Genomic DNA, 8,656 nt, shown 5'->3' on the forward strand with positions numbered 1-8,656 from the left:
GACGAAGACATTTCATGACAGAATAATTTTGAGAAAGGAGTTCTCTGTTGGTCAAAAAATTCTTCTTTTTCATTTTAAACTTAAACTTTTTTCTAGTAAATTACGTTCTCATTGGGTAGGACCTTTTATTGTTACTAATGTTATTCCTCATGGTGCAGTTGAGATTAGGACTCCAACCTCTGATAAAGTCTTTAAGGTTAATGGTCATCGTTTAAAACCTTTTTATGAAGGTTTTTCGGTGAATATTGTGGAGGAAATGGCTCTCGAGAGTCCTATTTATGGAGATTGATGCATAAATGTGTCTAGCTAAAGACATAAAACAAAGGCGCTTTTTGGGAGGCAACCCAAGTGATTTGTTTATTTTGGTTTTTGTTTTATCTTCTTTTAGTTTTGATTCAAATAAAAAAAAATTAAATAATGTGTTTGCTTATTTTGGTCAGAAGAAAATTTTTGATAAGGTGTGCCCACGTGCTTATTAGAAAAGTACTTTTGAAATTTTTAGTGTCTCAAAGTGATTCATCACTAAAAAAAAAAATATTTTTTTTCCTTCTTTTCTTTCTTTTATATATATATATATATATATATATATATATATATTTATTTATTTATTTAAAAAAATGAAAAAAAAAACAAAATCACAAATCACAAATCACTATTCACAAATCCATAAGTCAAAAAAAAAAATTCATTGTTGATTATCGTTTTCACCAGCAGCAGCCGCATCAGTCCCACCTGCAACCACTAGCCCGCGCGCAGCAAGCCCCAGCCATCACCATCGCGCAGCGCATCAGTCCCGCGTGCGCAACGCAGCCGAGCAGCAGCAGACGAGCACGCCCCGCAACGCAGATCCTCAGCCCCAGCCCCCGCGCACAGTTCAAATCAATCCAGTCGTCACCATCGCGCAGCAGCAGCAGCCGCGGGCAACGCAATGCAACCAGCAGCCCACGTGCGCTGCACAATCAGTCCCACGCGCAACACAAGCCCCAGCAAAGCAACTAGCATCACGCAACCCCCGCAACGCAGCACGAACCAACCAACTCCTAATTGATCTTTCTTTCCTAAAAAATTATATGCTAAGAATCGATGCACACATTTCAAAACAGGATCACGTAAGAAAGAACTCTTTGATTTACTCGGGTCATAGGCATTGTGATCAACAGATAAATTACACCAAAGACCATAAGGCTCAAAATTTTCGCTAAAGTCACAAGTTGTTCCTAAATATGCATCACTAGAAGAATAATAATCATCAATGAATCCTAAAGCTAGGTTAAAATTCGTGATAGAGTGTGAAAAATTTCGTTCCATTAACCTAAACTTTATAACATTCGGGATATGCAAAGTAAAATCATTCGGTATATTAAATTGAAAAGTAGCATAGAACTCCCTAATCAACTCAACATAACCCAAACAATCAACATCAACAAACTTACGCAAACCAATCTTATCTATCAAAGAATCAAAATTATCCTTAACATTCAATTTTTCAAGAGTCGGGTAATGAATATACTTAGCTGGAAGTATTTTTCGCTTGGAAATATCTTTATACCTTTCTTTCTCTTGTTGAGTCATGAATGTGAGGCACCCTCCGAGATTGGATTCCGCAAGTGGCAAAACACTCATGTCTTTTCCATATTTCGATCTTTGTCTCACGGCTTGGCGTGAATTTGAAACTGTATTCCATGGAACTGTAGTGGGAGTGGCAATCTTGGATTTCTTTGCGACGAGTTTCTTTTTAGATGACTTGGAAGTTGATGCTTTCCTCTTCGGCATTGTTACAATAATTTCACTCACGGATTTCGATTCACCCGGTTGGAATACAGGGCGTAAGCTGGTTGCGGACGATTGTTGCTCGGTTGGAGCTTGGCGCGATGGTGGATTGCTGGTTGTACGCTGGTGATACTGGTTGAGTGCGGGATGCTACGCGCTGGGGCTGATTCTGATGCGCGCTGCTGGGGCTGGTTCTGCTGCGGTAGTGACGCTGGTTGTGTTGCGTGCGCGGGCTGGAGCTGATTCTGCTGCGCGCACGGGCTGCTGGATTTGTGCGCTAGGGTTGATTGCACGTGAGAGCTGGGCTGATGCTGGTTCTGCGCGCTGCTAAGCAAAGGCTGGATCTGCGCGCGCGGGTTGCTGCGTGGCTGCTCGGTGAAGGCTGGAGAAGAAAACCAATTCTGTGAATTAGGGATTTTGTGAACAGTAATTTTTTTTGTTTTTTTTTCAAATAATATATAAGAAAGAAAAGAAAGGAAAAAAACCTTTTTTTCATTTTTTTAATTTTCAAATAAATAAATAATTTTTTTTTTAATGATGAATCACTTTGAGACACAAAAAAAATTTCAGAAATACTTTTCTAATAAGCATGTGGGCACGCCTTAAAACCATTTTACTTTAAAAATCACAGAAGTACTTATTAGTTAAGACGTGGGCACGCCTTATCAAAAATTTTCTTCTGGCCAAAATAAGCAAACACATTATTTTTTAAAAAAAAATCTGAATCAAAATTAAAAGAAGATATAACAAAAACCAAAATAAATAAATCATTTGGGTTGCCTCCCAAAAAGCGCCTCTATTTTATGTTTTTGGCTAGACACATTTATGCATCAATCTCCATAATTAGGACTCTCGAGAGCCACATCCTCCACAATATTCATCGAAAAACCTTCATAAAAAGGTTTTAAGCGATGATCATTAACCTTAAAAACTTTGTCAGAGGTCGGACTCCGAATCTCAACTGCACCATGAGGAAAAATATTAGTAACAATAAAAGGTCCAACCCAGCAAGAACGTAATTTACCCGGAAAAAGTTTAAGCTTAGAATGAAAAAGAAGAACTTTTTGACCAACAGAGAACTCCTTTCTCAAAATCATTCTATCATGAAATGTCTTCGTTTTTTTCCTTGTAAAAAACTTCCTACACTATAGGGTTAATAACATCCACAGAAAATACCGAATGTTCCTCACTAGGATATTTCATGGCATCATTCATATTGAATTCTATAACCTCTCCATCAAACTCCATAATGAGAGTCCCTTTATGTACATCCATTTTAGTCCTGGCAGTCTTAAGAAATGGTCTTCCTAGCAAAATTGGGACAGAATTAGAGGAGTTATCCTCTTCCATATCAAGTACATAAAAATCGGCAGGAAAAACCAACTCAATAACTTGTACTAAGACATCTTCTAATACTCCATCAGGATATGCATTAGACCTATCAGCTAGTTGAATTATCACGCCAGTTTCTTTTAATGGACCAACATTCAAAGATGAATAAATGGAATGAGGCATGACATTAATAGAAGCTCTTAGATCTAACATAGCCTTTTCAACTTTAACATTACCAATTTTACAAGGGATAGTAAACATACCTGGATCCTTACACTTAGGAGGTAGTTTCTTTTGGAGAACTGCTGAAACATTCTCCCCCATGTGAACTTTTTCATCTCCTCTTAATTTTCTCTTGGAGGTGCACAGTTCCTTAAGGACTTTAGTATATCGAGGTATTTGTTTTATAGCATCTAATAAAGGAATGTTTACCTCAACCTTGCGAAATGTCTCAAGGATGTCTTTCTCTTGTTCCTCCTTCTTGGATTTTGCAAATCGGCTTGGAAAAGGAGGAGGTATCACAATAGGTAGGGGTTTTGCTCTGGTGGGTTGCGCATCTTGAGATTTAGGCATCAATTCATTCTTTTCAAGCTCATCTTCTACATGCTTTGTCACTTTCTTACTAGGCTCTTGCAACTCTTTCGCACTTCTAAGGATGACAACACTAACGTTTTGCTTTGGATTCACCTCAGATTGTGAAGGAAACCTCCCTAATACTTGAGACTCCAGACGACTCACTGTAGTCGCCAATTGACTCATTTGGTTCTCTAAATTCTGAAGGCTTGTTGTAGTTGCCTGCTGAAATTGTTGAGTGTTAGTCGCAAGTGATTTAACAATTTCTTTAAGACATATACCTGACTTGGAGTTTGACTGTGGAGGTGCTGGTTGTCTTGGTGGATACTCTTGTGGGAATCCTAACGGCCTAACTCCATAGCTGAAGTTGGGGTGATCCTTCCATCCCGGATTGTATGTTTGTGCATGAGGATCATACCTCCTCTGAGGCATGCCTGGAAATCCTCCAACTGCATTGCTTGTTCAACGGGTTCTTCTTGAAGTGTAGGACACATATCAGTTGAATGACCCATATTGTAACAAATGCCACAAGTCTTCACTTGTTGCACATTACCTACAACAAACTTTTCCACAAGAAAAGTAAGTTTATCTAAACGTTGTTCAACAGAAGAAATATTTACCTCATTCACCATTTTTGAAGTGGAATCTTGCCTGCTGCCAAATTGTTGTGCATTGGCAGCCATATTTGAGATAAACTCCCTTGCTTGAGTAGGGGTCTTGTTCACCAACACGCCTCCACTAGCAGCATCTATCATACTCTTATCCATTAATGATAGTCCTTCATAAAATATTGAATAAGAAGTTGATCAGAAATCTAATGCTGAGGACAGCTGGCACACAATTGTTTGAATCGCTCCCAATACTCATATAAAGTCTCCCCAGGAAGTTGTCTGATCCCACAAATGTCTTTTCTGATGTTGGCAGCTCTTGAAGCAGGAAAGTATTTCTCAAGGAACTGCTTCTTCAAACCATTCCATGTTGTAATCGATCCAGGAGGCAAGTAGTACAACCAGTCTTTAGCTAGTCCATCTAAAGAGAAAGGAAAAGCACGCAGCTTAATCTGCTCTTCAGTCACGCCTTGTGGCCTCATACTTGAACACACAACATGAAACTCCTTGAGATGTTTATGAGGATCTTCACCTACAAAACCATGAAACTTGGGTAATAAATGAATAAGACAGACTTTAATTCAAAATTTACCTCCAAGTCTACATGTTGAATGCAGAGTGGTTGCTGATTCAAGTCTGGTTCAGCTAACTCTCTAAGAGTTCTTTCTACGTGTGCAGCTCTATCCATCACTTGTTCTTTTGAATCGCTAGATGATTCAACTAAATCAGGCACCGTATTTGTTTCAGAAAGCAAAGGCAACGAGGATCGTTGCTTAGCTCGCTTCGTCTGCTGTCTCAGCTGGCGAGCTGTCTTCTCAATTTCAGGATCAAACGAAAGTGTACCTGTACAAGAAGAACGAACCATACACCAAGTAAAACGTAAAAAGGATTAAATAAACGACACCAATCCCCGGCAACAGCGCCAAACTTTGATGGTTGTCAAAGTCAGCAAAAATAAATACCTACTCTAAATAAATTATGTATAGTGATTGAGCAGGGTCGTGTCCATAGAGATCGGTAATTATTTAAATCCTTTTAAAATGTGAAACGTAAAATGGGGGAATTTTTGACAATAATAAAAATTAAATTAAAATAACAAGAATGCAAATTAAAGTTGTAATTCAAATTGGAGAAAGCTCTGGTTGAAGGAATTAACTCAGCTTGATTCGACTACTAATCATTGATTCAAATATAAATTATTACTACTTATGAATAGACCGATTATAGCTACTGAGACCCTCTAATAGCCAATCTCTCCTTAACTAGTCGATAACCAAGGTACGACCATTGGTTATTTCCCTAATCAATAGACAACCATAGATACGATCATAGGATTTAATTAATTGACAACCTCAAAAACCAAAGAGACCCAAATCCTAATCAACAAACACATACGATGGTTCATTTAAATTAGATTGTTTATTATCACAACACAACTCTCTGCTATGTTATTTGTCACAAACATTAAAATCTTCATACGATGAATCCTTTAATTGACAATAGATTAAGTTGATAATTAAATAGTGGCCAATTATCTAATTAACAAACATAATCATGATAATAATTCAGAGAATAAACAAATACCCAAAAAGTAATAAAACTGTTAAAGCATAAGAAAGATCTCATAGTAGTGATGAATCAAAGCTTCATTAACCTTCAACCAGAATAATAGGTTTAGTTCTTCATAGAGAGAAGAGAAAAATTTAGATCTAGGGTTTCTCCCTTTTCTCCCCAAAAGTCCCTCTTTTTCACAATAGATTCCTCCCTTAAATACTCTCTCTCTCTTCTCCTCTAGAATTCTATTTAAAATAAAATACTAATATCTGAAATATTAAATTCGTAATTACAAAAATAACCAAAAATAGAAAACACATTAAACTAAAAACTGCAGGTCCGTAGTTGACAGCACGCACCCACGCCTTATCAACAAAGTTCTTCTGACGCTCATAATTTCTCCAAGAGAACAATCATCCTTAAACATCATCTTGTAGCTCAATTTTATCACCAATCAATAAAATTGTACCTACAAAAGTAAAACACAAGTAAATCACTATTATTAAGTGCAAAACATCGATATTAAGGGAATTAAACAATGCAAAACTAGTGCATAAATTGCACTCTAACACCTCTTGATTGTATCATGGATAAATCTGATTTAGATCTGAGTCCATATTTTAACAGATTCATCAACCCATTTTTAGACATGCCATGAATTGTAAATTAAGCCAAATATTCACAAAAAACAACAAAGAAACAAAAAACAGATTCTGTGTTCAGCCGCAAATGGGCTGTTTCACAGCCAAGCAAGAAAACAAATGAAGAAAATTAATTGCTTTCCACTGGTTCAAGAATTAATACCATTATTGATTGCTTCTCTATTGGAAGAAATAATTTTGAATAAAGCACAGCATCCTTACTATAAATGTGATGATAATTTTCAATCATCGGAAGATGATAATTTCTTCATACATGCGTTCTATGGCCTGACTCTGTTTTATGTCTAAAACTCAAGAAATTCGACAATTCCTTTGTTCTACCACATCGTTCATTCAACAATAAATAATCAGATTCTGTCACGTATATTTTTATTTAGAAAATTGCAAAAAAGTTAGTCGCTAGAAAAACTAATTGTAATTGATTAAATAAACACTGGGCTTGTGCTCGCTATATTGAATCAAAACAATAAATATTTAGTGAAGGAATCTCAAAATGTGCTCACTAGCTATGACTCGTGTAGGACAAACATTCACAAACTGACCTTGTTGATTGATTGCTTTTGCTTGGCAAATCATAGAGTTGATGCAACACATCAGGTGGGATGCACGTTCCTTCGTGGGCATATTATCCAACACGTCCTAGGCATGAGAATAATACCATAATTCCTCAACAACTCCCCTCTTCATCTGATCATATTCAAATAGATATTTGTCTTTCTTCCTAAAATCCTCAATCCAAGCTTGCCAATTCATTTAATAATATATTTATATTGATTTTTAAAATATAATACCAAATTTGGGGTTACTATGGTCAAGAGTATAATTTGGAGGGGGGGGGGGGGGGGGGGAGCGCAAAATGAAACACTTAAAGTCAATTATTATGTGATCACTTACAGTTGATTATTGAGGGATTACAAACACTTAATCCATCCCATCAACAACCAAAAAAAAAAAAAAAAAGAAAGAAAGAAAGAAAAGACTCAAGAGTATTTGCAAAAGATAATTATAAAGAGTGACTATGGTCAACGGTGGAGAATGGAATCAAAGACATTATCAAAGGTAACAAAAGCTTCGATCATCTAAACACAGAGACTTTTCTTCAAGTATAGTTAAATAATAATTTATATTACTTAATGAAACAATAAGTATTTATGACAAATAAGATACATGGAATAAACCAACCTCTCCGCTTATCATTTTCTCTATTGTGTTTTTTTTTTCCTCTGTCTCTCCTTCTTGTTGTTTAGTAGATGACACAACATTTCATTTTGTTTATTCAATTTGCTGTTGGAGCATCTTCGAGGAAAGTGCAGAAATGTAAATATACAGGTAATATTATATTTATGAATTATTTATATGTACAGTACATACTAAGTAACTAAAATAAGACAAATGAAATAATAAAAATATAGATATAAATGAGATAAGATCAAATATATGATATGATGATACTAAGTAAACAATATTGTTTATGGTAGGCTAGTCATTTGACCAGATGAGAAAACCATCTAAAACATTATTGCTGTAATGTTATACATTATGTACGAAACAAGAATGTAAGCACAGTAGTAATATAATGTTATACATATCAAACTTATGTCTACAAATAAAAAGTAAATTGAAAAAAGATTAGTGAAATAATAAAAAATATAAATATAAATGATAGCTAGATCAAATATATCATATGATCCTAATTTAATAAATCAGTAATGCCTTAGTAGACAATACAGTTTATGGTAGAGAATATTACTTATCCTCTGAACATTGTTTGCTCAATAATCTTTTTTTTTTTTTTAATACTTATCATTCATGACTTCCTCTCTACCCAAAATAAATTTGCTTAAATTTAAAATATTAAATTATTCTTTTCCCAATTTCTATTGATTGAATCTTTTTTAAAAATTAAGATTACTTTTAAATTATAATTTAGAATATGTGTAATTTAAGTCCTAATTATAATTTAATAAGTATAATTATAATTTTAAAGTATTTTTAATTTAAGTCAATGATTTATATTAAAAAATTCATCACTGATAATTTGTATATAGGATAGATTGCAAATTAACAAGAATGTTAAAGAAAAGAAAAATTAGAAGAGTGTATTAAGAAAAAGGATGTTTTTGGAATTAAAAGTAAGAATAACTAAAAAGAGAGAGA

The 8,656-nt window shown here is 35.0% G+C and overlaps 1 non-coding gene across 1 annotated transcript; it reads left to right on the forward strand.

The window, feature by feature from the left end:
- Positions 1 to 4,487: 4,487 nt before the first annotated feature.
- Positions 4,488 to 4,594, forward strand: LOC127901679 (small nucleolar RNA R71). The gene has a single exon (XR_008053923.1). It is a non-coding gene; the product is annotated as a small nucleolar RNA R71 (small nucleolar RNA).
- The last annotated feature ends 4,062 nt before the right edge of the window (positions 4,595 to 8,656 follow it).

This window comes from Citrus sinensis, chromosome 3, assembly GCF_022201045.2.
Source record: "Citrus sinensis cultivar Valencia sweet orange chromosome 3, DVS_A1.0, whole genome shotgun sequence".
Classification (NCBI taxonomy): Eukaryota; Viridiplantae; Streptophyta; class Magnoliopsida; order Sapindales; family Rutaceae; genus Citrus; species Citrus sinensis.